The following is an 18,766-nucleotide window of genomic DNA, read 5'->3' as shown; positions in this document are numbered from 1 at the left end:
GGAAAATGAAATCTTCGATGCAATAATTCGCAGAACCTGCCAAAAAACCGAAGCCAACTGCTCGGTTAAAAATAAATTGCTATAACGGCCTTAAAATATTCGATGATAACAAACGAAATGAAAGGCCAAATATATTGTTGAACCGGATTCGGCGCGCCATCGTTAAATGGCGACATTGATTTTGTGAATGCGAAGTCATTAATGGCATGTACTCGTTACATTTTTCAATATCAGAGAGGAAAATTAACCCAGAAAGTTATCACGATTCGAAACTAAAATAAATTTGAAAATTTACAAGATAAACCTTTTGTTTATTTTTTTTTATTTCCATTAGTGCAATTGATTTTCCGGCTTACATTGCACGCTTGGAGTCGCCAATAACATCTTCACCCAAAAATAGGGAACGTGAAATTATTTTAAAACCAAAAGTAGATTATTTGGGGAAAAAAATATGAAAAAGATCTACAACTCGACGAGCATTTTCAAGCGCGAAAATATTATTGGCCCCACATAAATGGATAGCTTACAGACATCATATTCGTTATTATTGGATGAAGCATGTTTAGAAAACCGAGAACTTATTTTAAAACGTAGAGTTCATAATAAACGCGCCTTCATACAAAAATGGCAGAAAAGTATACAAAAACTAAGCAACTTAAAGCAGCGTTCATGAGTAACTAAAATTGAATATCAATTTAATGTCCTTTCGAGCATTCGGCAAACTAAAAGTGTACATATAAAAACATAATATTCCACGCTAAATAAAATAATTTATAAAAAGACGTGAATGCTTGAACCGAAAATATAGGCGTATAGATAAAAAGGAAGCTGTCGTCAGTTGTTTTTTTTTGTTGTTGTTGTTGTTGTTGTTGTGTTTTTTTTTTTTTTTTAACTGATGGCTAGTCTAATAATTTTCGATCTCCGAACAATTTCTCAAAATTTAAATAAATCTGAAAATTCAGCAGAGTGGAAAGTTTGAGTACTAGTCATCTGTTTGACATCAGAAAAAGAATTAGAGAAAGAGGTGAAAGCGTAGAAGGTGAGGGAAACACAAAATGTTATGCCTAAAAACATGGCCTTGTTTCGAATGAAGACAATTCGAAAATTATACAAAAACACATGTCAATGGTAGAGAATTGTTAATTTTTAAACAAATGATTATATTTATTCTTACATTGACTATAATTCGGTAACATAGGGCTAATGTTGGAAATAATGGCGTTTGGATAATTTGGATTACATATAAACAATTAACTTTTAATTCTGCACAATTTCACAGCTAAGCGTGAAAGCAATTTCAGATTTATATGAAGTTGCAAGACAGTGAAAAATGCAAGAAATTAAAACTTAGGACAGGAATCCCAAACTTTTTTGATTCCAGCTTCCCCTGCTGAATCCCATTTTATCCAATGCCCTATAATAAAACTTCCTTTTGTAAAACAGCCAAATATTTTTTTTATAATTCGGTGTTAAAAAATACATTTTGGATCGCATAAAAATGAATAGAATGAAGTTCAATAAAAATTATAATCAGTGAAAAGGATGATCCTCTTGATTGTTAGATATTGTCTCGTAAAATTAAACTGGTCACAGATCCATTCATTTCCTTATCCACACTTACTTTCACGAGATACTGATTTTATGCCAGTAACTGTCAATAACTCAGTTTCTCATAAATAAGAAGCAAATGTGTAATTAAAATTTGGAGAAAACATTTGTCTTTTACTGAGAACAAAAACTGTTAATTCCACACAATTAAATTTTGCTTTTAATGAAACAGATTTAACTTAGATTATCTTCTTCTGTAATAGTAGATTAAAAATCAAGAATTGATGAAACTAAAAGAAGTGATTTAATCTAATGAATTAAAGCTATGAATCTGAATTAAAGATGTAAATAAAATTATGAAAAATATATATTTTGCGGTACCCAAGTGAAAAGGATCAAGACTACCCAAGGCAATGCGGAACATACTTTGAGAACACCACTAGTTTATGACAATCACTTTTTTTTTTTCATTCGCAATCAATGTAGGATTAAGAATCAGAAAGAATTTAAAAGGAAACATTTAGTTTTATTTCCTAAACATTTATTAGTTTAGGAAAATATATTTATATAAAATTGCAAATTCAGCATTTTTTTTTTTTTTTCAATTTCTAACAAACAATTATATAAACACGAATAACAACAAACTGAAACATAACACAAAAGTATACTATATACTACTACAAGTCACTTCAATTACTTGTTACAAACAATGAATCATTAACATGTTTGGGAAATTCATAAGATGCGAAAATGTAATTACAATTTATACTGTTGAAATATCTAAAAGTCCAAATCATTAATGTTATATATTCTCCAACGATAATACCCTAGTTTGGGAGTGCGGGTGGGCCTGAAGTATTTAGCATGGAAGATAGTTTCAATAAAAAATATGTATGTTGTTATAGCGCGAGATAAGAATGAAAGAGTAACATATAGTAACACAGTTTCAAGGCTTTAACGTTATAACCACAGAGTAAAGTAAATTAAAGTAACTATCTGAATTATTAGCTAATGAAAGAGGCATAACTAGAAGCTTAGATAATTTACCTCATGACTTAAGGTAGGGAGTCGCTGCAATAGCTTAACATGAACAGAATCTGGAACTCCAACTAAATATGTTATCACAACAAGAATACCTAGGATATCTTCGTTTAGGGAAGTCTTTTCTTACCCAAGATTTTAGCAGATGGTTCGAGCCTGCAGATGTTACTAACTTGGAAGCATTCGCTTCAAAAATAAAGGAGGTCACAAAGAAAGTAAAGATGGCTTGCGTTATTTGTGCTAGTTCCCCTGGGGCCAAGAAAAGAAATAACGAGGATTGGACAACTTATACCGTCGAAGGTCACTTGTTCATCTTGAGTTGCTATTCGTTCAAAATAATTCTAGAAGCATATTCTACTCTATGCAGGAGTTGGCAAAATTTTTCTTGCGAAAGAGTTGAAGAAAACTGGGTCCTGTTGGAAATGCTTAGCCAACGCCCTACAAATGATATTATTCAGAAGATGAATGTAGAACTGAACTGAGAATCAACACAAATCGACAGTCATTTATGAGAAATGAATACTGTAGAATTAGTTTTAAGAATATTAGCCAGCAAAAGAAAGTTTTAAAAACACAGTACTGATATTAGTGGCGTATAAGAAATGGTAACTAATTGTAAGTCTTTGGCTATCAAACAGGCATTTATATGTATTCTAGTATTTTGATCTGTCAGAAAACTTTTTATGGATTTTATGCAACTTCAAACCCGTTTTGGCAAATTTGGTTTTTGAGAAATTGGTAGATTATCTATTTAGAAAATTATAAAGAACCAAACAATTCAGAAAACTAAATCCTATCTATTTAGAAAACTAATGCCATATTCAATTCTTTTTTTTTATTATTAAAGCCATAAACTTTCTCTAGATTAGAAAAACAAAAAAAAACTTGGAGGAGGGGGGGGGGGGAGAAACAGAAAAGAAACACACAGAAATTCAAAACAGAAAAAAGGAACTGCGCAATAGGGGAGTAATCCTACACTGACATTCCTTAGGACATCTCTACCCCTCCCCCCACACACACATATATAGAAAGCTTTACGATTAACAATAAAAAAATTGCCAATAAAATTTTTGTTAATTTTAAATTATAATCAATTGAAGTGGCAAAGAAAATGGTGCAGTTAAAAATATAACCAATGACGAAAAATGTTCACTTGAAAATTAAGGGGAATTAACATTATTTTTAAAAAGAGGTATTTGATAAGATTTCAGACTGGTCAAGATAATAACTTGTAAACAATCAAATATTTAAAAAAATTATTAATAAAAATCTCTCCATTCTAATGTCATCATTTGGTCAGCAGCAATTTTGTAAATTCTGTGGAAAAAAAATAATATGATTAACCACGTGATTTTTAAAACGACACGGATTGAATCAGATTGCTTTCACTTATTCTCTTTTGTAATGAGAAAAGATATATTTCTTAGAATACAGCATTTTAAAACACTCTAAACTTAAAATTCCGAATAATTTGAATTAGAAAAGCATTCCGAGAGTAGATACCTTGAAAGTTGGCCTTGGAAAAATATTATAAACTCTTTATTATCGTTATCAGTTCTGACAGACGCATTTTTTTATATTAATTACTTATACAAATAAATAAGAAAAGTTTTTTTTTTTTTTTTTTTTGCATTTCTTACAGAATGTATAACTATACCTATTGTATAAGAAAAATATTTTTATAAAATTGTCCACTGATTTCCGAATCGTAATAAAATATGTGCATTAACATGTCATCATTCTAATAAATAGAAAACAGTCAGTAACTCTAGTATTTATAAAAATCACACAGTTCTTGGGAATTCAGAAACTACACATCACAGCAATGATAAAACTCGCCTGCAGGCCTACTAAATGAATGGGTAAATATCGAGTAAAACATATTCAAGCAAAAGAATGCATTAAACAGAAATAAGGTACGCTAGATTAAACTCAATAATAAGGCAATTCAATATTCAAATTAATTCGTACATTCCTTTTGATTACTGGATTCCACCTATAACGCTAATGATATTATAGGATGGAAAATCAAGTTGCTCATCTTTATGCATGACAACAACTTTATGACGACTGCAACAATAACTGTATAGCGGAAATTCTAGTATCTGAATTAGCAACCAATATAAATGAGAAATATTGCCATAAATAATTATGGCTACCAAAAATTCTTAATTTTAAAAAATCTTCAGACTATGAATGAAAATACAGGGTTGCCACTCAAAACTGGAAAAAAAAAATTCTCTGTTCTTTTTCTGAATGTATATTCAAAATACGAGGAAATGCGCAAATAGCACTCATGCTAATTATAATGCAACGTCACAGAGTATTTCAGATATGGATTACACCTAGTTTTTTTATATCGAATTATAATACATTTGAATAACTTCATTTGACTTTTAAAAACACTAATTAGATACACGTATGACGCAAAGATACAAAATTTAAGGGGTAAAAACTATAGATGTCGACACCAAATAGGATAAACAGGGTTGCCACTCAAATCTTGAAAAAAAAATTCCTGTGTTTTCCCTGTGCGTATATTCAAGATCCGAGAATATCCGCGAATATCACTCATGCACTAATTATAACGGAATAAGGTTTTAAGGAGTGAAAAAAGCGGGGAAAGGAAGCCACAATTTAACATTATTCGAAATAATAGCACATTAAAAAAAGGTTTATACTTACATACAAAAAAAATTCTCTTTATTTATTATCTAGAATTCAGTAAAATAAAATTTAGACATTAAGGAAGGGGGATATACTATCTTTCATGCTATTTAATTGTAAGTGACATAAAATTAAGGACATGGGTGATATAAAACACGAAATATTTATTATCATGACACAAATCATTTAATGGTTACTTAACAAAAAATCATTACAAAGCAAGATTACTTTTTTTCATTTATTCCTTTTGTATACAATTCATGTAATTGGCCATCAATTTCTGCAACTTCTGCAGATTTTTCAGCCATCAGTTTCATGCAGCTAATCAGTAACAAATAAAGAACGACATTTTGGTAATGTCGATAGTGATGTAGAAGCACAGCATGACCAAATATTTTGTATTTGATTTAATATATGCAACAACAAATAAAATTCAACATGGCTGGACTTTCCATGGCATAGAAACAGTAAATTTCCTAAAGCACTAACTCATTCTATTTAGTAATTTTATTTGCAGTCTTATAAAATTAAGAACTAAAGTATTCCTATGACAAACATCATAAGACAGGTAAAACTGTCATGAAATTGATGGTAGAACAATGCCATGATGTAAATGAAATTTTTAGATCATTTTTAATAGAAAATAATAGCAGCGTTCACAAATGATCAGACTAAGAAGAAATTGTCTAATCGCCTGTTACTTCTAAAGTTTAATAAAAGCTTTTTTAACATTCCTAAAATTTAATGAAAAGTTGCCTTTTAACCAATAAGCAAAAATTCTTACTTAAAAAAAATTACAGAAGAAATGTTATAAATATTTTATAAAGAAATAAAAATGCCTTAACAAGATGCAGCTTTCATAAATAACGGAAACAAATGAATGAAGTAAAGAAAAATAGCTCTGTAATTAGGAGCAAAATGAAAATAAAGCAGTAGGAGTACCCCGAAAAGTCATGGCATACTGCCATAAAATACCTTGCATGATAAAAATTTGACACGTGTCTATATTATAGATGTTAAAATAAATATTAATAGATGCAGCGAATTTTATCTATCCAGCTCTCTTCGTTTTGTAATTATCGTGTTAACTTACAATTGACCAGCTGGACAGACTTGAATAGATTTTACTCAAAATTTCATAGATATCTGCACATTTGGTGTAAAGACCGTATACCAAATTTCAGCCGACTAGCTCTCAACGCGTTTTTAAGTTCTGTTTGCCACAGACAGACCGACATTTTATAAAAATATATATTTTCGAACGCGGGGAGGTCTAAAACGTGGAGATTCGTCAAAATTTGGAGTTCGAATTTTTTGGCGATTACTACACTTTCTTTTTTGGCGCAGTATGGCCAAATTTGGCTTTTGCGCCAGGAAACCTCAACTACCTACTACACTTTCTCTATACTACGCATACGAGAACGTATAAGTATAAACTGTATCCAAAATTAATTTCTCGAAAATTATAAAAACTAAAGAAAAAAATACATCCATTCAAAACAAACTTTTTATAATTAAAAGGCTATTTTTTTTTTTTTTTTTGTCTTTAAAATGGTTTTAAAATAATTTTTTTGCGATAATATGCTTTGATATTGTAATGAAAATACTTTACAATTCTGTTTTTATTTTTTAATTAAACTCCGAATTAAACGTTTGAGAAATCCGTTCTTATTGATCCTCTAATGCCAAAAAAAATAATAATAAAAATAACTTTCCGAATTTCGTGCTTCTAACTTCAATGGCTTTTGCTGTGCGTTGCTCCGAACAACCCTTTATTTATAAAGAGAAATTTTATTGGGAAAAAAATCCTATTAAATTATAAAAGGAAAAAAAAAAAAATCGTTATAAAATGATAGAATCTAGAATTCTGAAAAATAAAAGTTCTGAAGAACTTTTTTCATTTCTTTAAAAAATTTTAAGTACCAGATCCAACAGTTTATTTTCCTTAGTCAAAACAAAACAATATATATATATATACTAGCCGCCTTTGGCGACCAGCCGGTTCGCCAATCTTAATGTTCGTTAAAATTTTAATAATTAAATATTTTATGCAATTCCTACTTTAATAGCTTCTTCATCAAAATATTTTAAAACTTCAAATTTTGATAGTCATATAATTCTCTCATAATATTATAAACGCCTTCAGTCATAACGTAATATGTATCTCTCTAATTTTCTGTTAGTTCCCGTAGAATTTATACTATAAATTAAAGTGTAAATGATTAATCTGCAATTAATATAATAATATTTTTTTCTGAAACAAATTATTTTTTTGTAATATGATTACTGAAAACAGTCACTGAGCGTTTAAACTTTATGGGCACTAAAGAATATCTTTCCTAATTTATGTAATATTTCAAGAATTTGTCAACAAAATATTCTCAGATTCATTATGACCAGAACGATTAATTAACAATGTTTAATTTTAAATGCATCAAACACTAAGAATATAAAACGAATCGTTTAAAATAATCGGTTGAAAACAGGTTTAAAAAAAACTAAAAAAACGATGTACTTAAAACTATAAGCGTATACAAAAAATATATAACTAACATAAATACAATTTAATTACAAAAACATGCAACTAACCTAAAAATAATTTAAATCATCCGTTGATAACGGTTGTCATGTCAACAATCAGAACACAATGCGCATGCGTGAATTTTCAACGCCAGTTACGGTAACGCAAATGCGTGAGTTTTTCTACGCCAGTTGGGGTAACGCTATGCAGATTAGAAATTTTTAATTTCCTTTATTATGTTTTATTTTAATTCAAAAGTACTTAAGAATGAATCTGAAAGATCGATTAATTAACAATGTTTAATTTTAAATGCATCAAACATTAAGAAAATAAATAGAATCGTTTCAAATAATCAGCCGAAAAATCTTAAGCCTAGCCTAATGAATGTTGGGGGGGGGAACTGAAGCCGTACTCATTTGGCAGTGGGGAAAATGAAAAGATTTTTTTGGCGGGAAAGTTAGTTTTTAATTAATAATTAAAATTCTAATTAAAAATTCAAAAAAAGGGCTATCCTATCTTTTAAGTTAGATCAAACTGCACACGGTGTGCAAATTTGATTAAAATCGGTTAAGTAGTTTAGGAGTCCATCGCGGACAAACAACGTGACACGTAATTTATATATATTAAGATATATATATATATTGTATTCCTTTTAGATACTTAATTCTAACATCATGGTGGCTCTTTTGAACTTTTTTTGGCATGACAAATGAGTATCTGTTTTCCCATATTACCTAAGCTTATTAGTTTCTTACAATGCGAGCAGTACGCAATAAATGATTTTTGTGGGACTTCTCGAACCCAATCAGCAAAATAAATAAACCATTCAATAAACTCTAGTATGATAGACTAAACACCGCCGCACTGCTTCTGCATACTGACTGTTGCTAATCCTGCCAGAGAAATGTATTCTATTCTTTTGCGCAATTGCCGTAGTCTCGCGCATGCTCATTACATGCAATTCGGAAATCTCATGGGAAAAAAACAACTGTCTCACAAATCGGAACTGGAATGATCTATACAGAAAAAAAGGGAAAAGGGGTGAGCTTTCGCATTACACAATCGCGAATGGTATTGTTTCGTTTTTGGAAGCTATGACTACGATCGTTTATTCTTGCAATCTTTAGAGATCGGAATTTCTTAGTTATTTATTTCCCAACCAAGTAACTTAAAATTCCCTATATTTTCCCCGTTTTTATGAAAATTTTCAAATTTTCCAGAATTTTTCCGGTGTTTTTAGGCGATTTTTAAATGCCCTGTGTTTTCCCGGTTTTTCCTGTTCTCCTGGTGGCGTGGCAGCCTAGGATAAAGTATAAGTGAAGCACACAATACAATTTTTGTCCTCTGTCAGATTTTCCAATATTAGTAAAAATAATTTTCAAAAAACCCATCATCAATTGTGGTAATTTACATAACATAACATTCATAACCAAATTCCTTTTTAGCTATCATTAAACGATGACGAATTTTGAATCTAGTTTTCTTACTTAAAACTACACTTGAAGCCGAGGATTCCACCACCCATCCTCTAGACGCAACTGCAAAATATTCTAAAAACGAAATGGGTTTGCTAGAATAAACAAATCCGCTAGACACTGAGTGATTTCGCATTAACAAAAAAAAAAAAAAAAAAAGGGAGGGGGGAATTGCTTATTTCGAAAGAGTGTTAAACTGATTATCAGAAAGGGTGTCATCTTCAAGTTCAGAGCATAGCAGTAAATAAAAGTGACAGATGTCGAATATGCACATTGTCCAAATACAGATATACTGACACAAACAATAAATCAAATTATTTTTTCAGTCAGAATTAAAGCATTAATAAGTACTTTCAATTTAAATATATTACAATGTATTTTTGCGGGCGTCCTGGCATAGGGGTGGCGCGTCTTCCCCGTGATCTGGGCGTCCCGGGTTCGAGTCCCGGTTTGGGCATGGTTGTTCCTCTTCTGTGTTCTATCTGTGAGGTGTCAGAATGTGCCTCCCTGTAAAATGGGATTCAAGCGAATGTGACGCATGAAGTAGCTAAGTCATATTTTTGGCCCTAATTAGCCCTACTGAATAAACAAGAGACGCTCACTCGGTTTAAATCGCTAACAGATTTGTCAGCGGGCTTGTAAAGTGTCATAAGTAACAACAACAATGCATTTTTCAAAATCCTTCCTATGAAAATTTTCGTTGTTTTTTATTTAGCCATCATAAACAACATAAATAAATTTTTCACAGAAATTACTTAAATAAATTTTTCACAGAAATTAGAAATAATAAAATTTTCACAGAAAAATTAATTAAATTTTTCACAGAAATTAGAGTTATAAATCAGATGCAAATCCGAAAATGGCACGATTCAGACGGAATCAAAACAGATCCCAAACAGAAACGTAATTTTCAATAAGAAAAACCGAAATTACCCTTAGCCCCTTTTTTCCCATACCTTTTCTATATTCATTTCCTTTTTTTTCCTATTCCATTCATATAAAATTTATTATTCCATTCATTTTAAATTTATTATCATATAAATTTCTTTGAAAAAATAAGAAAATATATATATTTTACATAGTTTACATCGACATATAACTTTGAAAATTCGCAACTGTTGTCTTTCATTTTTATATAGATACTCAAAAATCTTTTATTATTCCTCATTCAGAGTAAAATGATTTTTTAATATAAATTTCATGACAATTTATTCATATTATAAGAGAATTTACTACTTTTTTCACTAGCAGGAATCGATTTTCGATCAGATTTTCTACAGTATTCAGAATATGCATTTTGTTCCAATTCTGCATTATGATCACTTTCCAAAATTTCATTAATATCTGACGAAATTGAGCTAGCATCTTTTTCACTATCGTCTTCTTCTAATTGCCTAGTTAAGTTTTGGAAGTAACCGATGTAAACTTTTATAAATTCCTAGAATTTCTAAATAAAAGAGAAAAGATGGAGTAAAAAGACCCCGTGTGTGGACTGACGGGTTAGGAAAGCATTTTCTTTTTGCAAAATCAGTGACTTGTACGGTTTGGACGTTGACAAATCCCTTGGACTGGTTCTGGCAATAGGTTTCAGGGTGCCTTATAACTCTTCTGTACATCCGATCTTGGCGTCCTTTGATACATGCAGCTTCTCTCCTCTAACTTCCAGCCGTCCCCTCTCGAATTCTAATCTAAGCTGCCCACATTTAAGCTTTTTTCATTTTAGTTCTCAGAAAAGGGAGACTTTAACAGACCACTCCCTTTAGCCATAGGGGGGGGGGGAGTCACCTCGCGTTCCCTTTACATTCCTCATGTTTCTTTACAGACAACATCAAAACGTTCATTCCGACCAATTTACAAGTAACTGAATGGCAATCACTACTTCGCTCATCTGCTATTGTTTCCAAATTATTTATCTGTTGTCACTTGCCGCAAACTGCATCATGTATCTTCAGCAAGATTCTATAAAACACTGGCATTGCGCATCTGTACCGATATCAAAATCAAAATCTAAACTAAGTTTAGCATGTTTATTTACAATTTAATTTGCGAAAATAAATTCAATTGAAACAAATATAACGCAAGCACACATACACAAATAGTGTGGCCATAAAATGACGAGGTGCTTCGAGCTCGATTCGTAACAAAAATCTCTGCAGCTAAACGTAATTAAATTACATCTACATACTATTCTGGAATCTATATCTATTCTATTGGATCTTTTAAAATTTATGTTTATAAAAGATCCAATTTCCTTCACAACTGTAATGTGGCACTGTACTCGCAATTGATCAAATCATTTAGTCAAAAGAATCACAGAAATTGTAATTTTCCTTACAAATTTTATTTTTTCACTGTTAATAAAAATGGTTCGATGAATGGACCATTTTGAAGCTCACGACAATTAGAAACAAACAAAATTCGAAATTTCTAACTACTGCTGGATGATGAGAACGGCACCAGAGCAAGCATCTTATTTGTTCGCGCAACATCAACATGAAGACGTTGGATCCAAAAAAAAAAAAAAGACAAGCATATACAACGTCATATCTGATCTCAAACTGAGATCCTTCAATCCAGAAGCAGAAACTAATACCAACCCATCAGTTTCAACAAGCAGATACCAAATGTCTTAAAATTAAATCTAATAATCAAGATTTTCTTTTCCAGATCAGAATGGATTAAGAAATATCTAAAAAAAGTAGCATTAAGACGTAATTTTAATATTAAGCAAGTAGAAAATTAATAATATCAAATATAAGATTAGTACATTTTTGAAATTTTTATCACTTTTAGAAAACTTTAATTTGAATAAGCTTTGTTGTCACTTTTACTTGCATCAAAGCAACAAGACTCAGTCTCAAATGAAATCACACAGAAAAAAAAAAAAGAAAGAAAAAAGATTCTCCAATATTTGTAAGCAAAAAAAACAACAACAAAAAATATGTCAAAATCATCTTGTCATGCTTAAATGAATATCATCTTGCCACGTATAAAATTTCCTGAATAAGTTATTCTACATTACCAGCTTTCTATTCATCATTGCCCCACTTATTTTCTTATTTATAAATTGTAACAAAACATTTTTGTAAAAAAAATTAACAGCAATTTTTTCTGCCTTTCTGAAAGAGATTGTGAGTAGGAAAAGTATAAGAAAGAAGGAAAAGTATTGTAACATTAAATTTATTTTACTCATTATTGAAAGGGTTGGTTCTCACTTACTTGGTGGGTAAAGTAATGGCACAGAGATTGCTACCTTCACTCTGATGACAGGGCACACATTCTACATTACAGATTGTACCGTGACCTGTGATGGGCATTGGGATTTAACCTTAGTTTCTTCCAGTGTTGTTGCAAGAGGCAGGGCAGGGGCAATTCTTTTGCGGGTACTCATTATAATGAGTCATTAATTTTGGGAATGAATTCAATTTTTATATTAAAATCAATTTTAAAAACGTATCAGTAAATATGAACTATGATTTAATATATAACATAAATATAACAAAGTTGATATCCTTACACTGCACCAAATCCAAATTTATCCGTGGCCTGATGAAAGTATAAGGCACCGTTATATCACAGTTTTTTTCCTCTTGGTATGTTTGCATCACGAATATTCAAAGTATTAAGATAGATGTAACATTTCTTATTTGCTGAATATCTGACAGTTACTTCTGAAATTTTATATTCATAAGATATCAAAAAATGTTTATATATTTTTTTTTAATTCTTTTAGTCTTGTAAGAAAACAGATGTCCATATCTTTCGTACAGAATATTCATGGAAAAATCTTAGAAAATTTACTTCATACAGACAGTAATCCCCCTTTCCCATTCTTTCTGTGCCTAATCAAGTGCAAAAACTTTTCGTTTTCATTCATTATTAGAATCAAAAACTATTAATCATTTTATTATTGTTTAGAAAGTTGTATATGTTTATGATCCATTTACCGTTTTCTACTAACTTGTATAATGAATCTGAATTAACTTCATAACTGCACTTTCATAAACAGGCCCTGAGAAAATTTTACAGACCTTTGCATAATAGATGTATCAACTTTCAAAGCATTTAACACATAGAAAATTCATTGCATACGACTCTTTTTTTATTGAAGCTGGTAGATTCAATAAAAAATATTGTACATTTTCAAAAGAACTTATTTACTTTGAAATGCATTTTATTACTTAGTCATCTGAATAGTTATAACTATGTATTAAAAGTACATAATCATTTTTCAAAATATTCAATAAGAAACTGCACTATAAATATGGCATGCAGAAAATGTTTCCTTCCTTTTTCTTCTCATTTTGACATGAATTTTTTTTTATTATCTATTTACAAAAAATTAAAAAGACCCCTAAAATTACACAAGAGAAATGAATTGCTATCAAAAGGACAGAACTGTCTCCCTTCAGCACAAAAATAAATCTAATGCAGAGACAATCCAAATTGAGTGAAAATAATAATAAGGTATCAAATTCTACAAAAAAGATTTTTTTTAAAAATGCCCACTTTTTACTTATAAACATATTTTATTATGTTTCTTGCTGATTTTTTTTATATATATAAGGAAATTTTTATCCCTAATCGATTTCAATTACACATAATTCTCTATGTTCCTTTTATCCTTCATAGTATAAAAGGGGAAATAAAATAAAAAAAATAACGATCTTCAAAAATTTTGAAGAATGGGTTTTTTTTTAAAAAATTTTACAATTATAATAGTAGCAGTATATTATAAAATTTTCTATTTTACTAACCAGCTTTAATCAATACTTATATAAAGCTCAATGTGTGCGTGTTGGCGCTCTACAGGCCAGATCGTTCGACCTACAGCTACCAAATTTAGCACATGCATACCTTGGAGTTCGGGAATGTGCACCTGGGGTCCCTATTTTGAATTTTTAATTAGAATTTTTATTATTAATTAAAAACTAACTTTCCCGCCAAAAAAAATCTTTTCATTTCCCCACCGCCAAATGAGTAAGGCTTCAGTTTTTTTTCCCACGCTAACAAGGATTGGCTTAATATATTTTCGGCCGATTGTTTCAAACGATTCTGTTTATTTTCTTAGTGTTTGATACATTTAAAATTAAACATTGTTAATGAATCGATCTTTCAGATTCATTCTGAAGTACTTTTGAATTAAAATAAAACAGAATAAAGGGAATTAAAAATTTCTAATCTGCGTAGCGTTACCCCAACTAGGGTAGAAAATTCACGCATTTGCGTAGCCATAACTGGCGTTGAAAATTCCCGCATGCGCATTGTGTTCTGATTGTTGACAACTATTTTCAACGGATGCGGACTTGATTTAAATTATGGATAAAGTGAAGAATGGTGTGCCCCCGAGTTTGTCGCCAATACTGCAACCCATCGGAACGCTCTTCTAGCAACCTAATGCTGTTTTGTTTACTACTTTTTGCAATGGTTGAGTTGTACATAAACTACAAAACTATATTATAAAAAAATGTTAAATTAAAAAATATCGATTAAAGATTTTAATTTTGGTCTTTATTATAATTAAAAGTTTAATAAATAAAGTTAAGCTAATAATTAAAAGTTATTTTCTTTTTTTTAATGTGAATACGAACAGAAAATATTTATTCTTTTGCAATTTTTAATCGTCAGTATGCGCTTTCAAAAATCGTCTGCATTCTCACTTTAAAAGAGCTGCAATGGAATTCTTCGCAGTTCTCGTAATTCTTTTGGTGTTCTAACGGTTGGTTCCCTTCATAATTTGTTATGTCGGGAGTATTTCTATCCTGTAGAATGGAGGAAGGGTGAGTTAAATATGTAGATATATATTTTTTTACGAGTTGATGAAGTTAGGAAAGGATACTTGTTTGAAATTTTGAATTGAGAATGGTTTGATATCGAACCGGCAGAATGGATGAAGAGTGAGTGGAATATATTTTTTTACGAGTTGATGAAGTTGGGAAAAGGATGTTTGTTTGAAATTTTGTATGGAGAATGATCCGATTGCTTCGTTCTCCGTTCTTTCTTTTCTTTTGGTTATGTTCTGTTTCTGTTATCCACACAGTGTCCTTGTGTTCAATGTGCCAGCGAAGCTACTAGGTTCCCGCTCCCGCTGCTAGCGAAGCCGTAGGATTTTTTTTAGGTTAAAAAATTCTGCCCGGTGCTTCGGCATCTATAGAAGGCACCGGGCAGTATGGGGGGAAAAAACAATGTTTATCAGTAAAAAATCTTAATTTTATGGCGGGAAATAGTAACTGTAACTGTTCGCGGAAGTGCTTGTTTATTTTGTCCGCCATCTTTATTGGCGACGTGGCATTGTTACCGCAGCAGCAGGGGGCACACTATAATTCACTTTTACCTAAATTATTTTTAGGTGAGTTTTATGCTTTTGTAATTAAATTGTATTTATGTTAGTCATATTTTTTGTATATGCTTATAGTTTTAAGTGCATCGTTTTTTAAGTAGTTTTATTTTAACCTGTTTTCGACCGATTATTTTAAACGATTCTGTTTATTTTTTCTTAGTGTTTGATGCATTTAAAATCAAACATTGTTAATTAATCGATCTGCTCATGATGATCTTAGAAAATTTTGTTAACAAATTCTGGAGATATTACATAAATTAAGAAATATATTCTTTAGTGCCCATAAGGTTTAAATGCTCAGTCACTCTGTTTTCAGTAATAATATTATTAAAAAAATGCTTTGTTTCAGTAAAAAATATTATTAGATTAATTGCAGATTAATCATTTCCACTTTAATTTAAAGCATAAATTCTAAGGAGCTAACAGAAAATTAATGAGATACATATTACGTTATGACTGAAGGCCTTTATAATATTATGAGTGAATTATATGACTATCAAAATTTGAAGTTTTGAAATATTTTGAGGAAGAAGCTATTAAAGTAGGAAATACATAAAATATTTAATTATTGAAATCTTAATGAGCATTAAGATTGGCTAACCGGCTGGTCGCCAAAGGCGGCTGGTAAACAATAAATACAAATAAATAAATAAAATGACCAATAGAACCTTTTCTGTTTAGAAAATATCCGAGTATCACAAAAATCATAAAATATTTCATCAGGACAAATTTAAACCAATTATGCCAGAAATATCACTCATTCATAATAATTCAATTCCAAATCCAAACTAGAACACAAAGGTCAGATCAGATACAGATACTGAAATTCTAAACTAATTTGGTCCAACCCAAATTATCAGCAAATGTCTAAAATATTGAAATAAAAATTATAAATAATGATTAAAACATTTTTAAATTGCAAAAATATTAATATATGAACTATTTTATTTGTATTACTAACAGTTTCCCTCTTTTCTATTAATTTTGAATAATTTAATAGTCAATAAATAAATTGTTTGCAAGTTGTACTTTTGACTGAAGCGCATTTTAAGTAAAATTACTTTAACAACTTTTTAAAAAAATAATTTCATTTTTTTTTTTTTTTTTTACTTCAAATATTAATTTGTATATATTTTCATACTCTTTAGGTAAAAATATAATAACATAATAAAAATAGTTTCACAGAAAAATTAGCAATATAAAAAAGGGGCTACATTATAAAAAATTTCAATACAGATTCAGTAGCAACGTAACATGAATGGGTAAAGTTGCAAGATGCATGTTGTCATGTACCTAATACTTCAGTATGCTATTAAGATATTTATATCATTCAGCATGAAACAGTTTTTGAACAATCTTCAACTTATTCTTCAAACTCTGATTCCAACAAAGCAGTAATCCAAATTCCATTTCTTTTCTGCTCAATGATACTATTGGAAAGCTTAAAAATGGTCCCACTACTTGTGGCTCCAACAACATTTTTATTTCCAGTTGTATAAAAATCTAATGCCTTTTCAAGAATACTACATATGATTTCTAAAGCCAGTTGTGTAAAGAATACATTCATTAATCAAAAGAAATAGAAGTGAATTTTAAAAGATATTTTTATGGTAAAGAAATCTAAACTAATGAACCTATTTTCTTCAAATATAACTCATAAATGCTATGAACAATAAAGGAAGGTTTCCATACTGTTCATTGCAATTAAAATGTCATTTTTTTATGAATTAATAACTGTTTCCACACATAAAAAAAAGATTTATTTTGTCATCAGCATTGCTTTTCTTACAGAAGGAAAATTTTAGATATTTTTAAATTATCTAATTTATTTTCTTACAAGTTACCACTTGAAATGCTTAGCTAGATTTCATATCATTCTTCGAAAGTTATCAACAACTTATGCAAAAATTTAAGTTTTTGAGAACTTCAAAAAGTTTAGTAGTCTTTAATTTTTTGAAGCTACAAGATTTAATATCATTTGGTGCAACTGATATTCTCTTTTAAATTAAAAATAAAATTGCACACATTAATAGGGTTTTGTGAATTATAATATTTTACATAAAAGCATCTTTTTACATTAAAAATATTCTATAAATTTAAAAGAAATAAACTTATTTACATGTGTATTGGCATTCCATTTAATGTTGATATTAAATTTTTGTGTTTTCATGTATATTGCATTTCAATCATACTGCCAGAAATAGACGATTTGATGTGTAACAAAATTTCTGTTATATAACACGTACTTCAAGCTTTTCTAACATTGGATTAAAACATAAGTAAGGTTTTGTAAGTTAAATAACAAATAGTTTTAATGATAAAAAAACATTTTTCCATTCAGTGAGCATTCAGAGGAGCACTAGATAGCTCCACACAACTTTGTAATTTTTACCCAAATAATTAAAAATTAATAAAGATAGGTTCACATTTAATATGTTTGTTACTAAAAATTTCAAAATATAACAAACCTTATTTTCAAATAATAAATATACATATTTCTTTTAATATTAGCATACTAGCAAGCTAACATGTGACATGAAAATATTTTGATTCTCAACAAAATTGATTTTTCTTTTTATTTGTCCAGCAGATGACAAATAAAACGAAACAATTTAAAATAATTATTTACCTATTTCTTTGAAATTATTTAAATCAGGAGTTCCACACAAGTTTTTCCTAGCAAATACTGAAAAATTTGACATGTGTACATATAATGAAAATTTTGCAATTTCAATATTATAATATTCGGTCCTATTTGGGGTCATGTCCAGGAGTTCAGATCCCATTTATATTATTTCTATTTACATTTTGTTTCATACCAAATTTTGTGTAGCCCATCTCTTTACATCTTGGACTGCTTTGGAAGAGACCTCATGATTTTGAATTGTGGTCAGATGATGAGGATGACATTTGAGCTAAGCTTCCCCACCAAAACAGTGGCAGCACATTTGACCTCAATGCATTTAATGTGCACCAGAACGCTTGCACAAGAATTATTCAGAGAAACTGGGTTTCAAACTGAAACCCTGTTATCCTGCCTAAACATTACTAGTAGGTCATCAGAAATTACATTGCACGATAGACATGCAAGATTTATTTACAATCTATGACATTTGTGGCTTATCCAAAACTTCTATTTATTTTTCCAGATTAGAGTACAGAAATTTGAAGATT

At 29.9% G+C, this 18,766-nt stretch overlaps 1 protein-coding gene across 2 annotated transcripts in view; it reads right to left on the bottom strand.

The window, feature by feature from the left end:
- LOC129960495 (transcription factor E2F2-like) overlaps window positions 1-18,766 on the bottom strand; it is a 54,115-nt gene that overhangs the window by 24,935 nt on the left and 10,414 nt on the right. The window lies entirely within an intron of this gene.

Source organism: Argiope bruennichi, chromosome X2 (assembly GCF_947563725.1).
Source record: "Argiope bruennichi chromosome X2, qqArgBrue1.1, whole genome shotgun sequence".
Taxonomy (NCBI): domain Eukaryota; kingdom Metazoa; phylum Arthropoda; class Arachnida; order Araneae; family Araneidae; genus Argiope; species Argiope bruennichi.
This window is presented reverse-complemented; position numbering and strand designations above follow the sequence as displayed.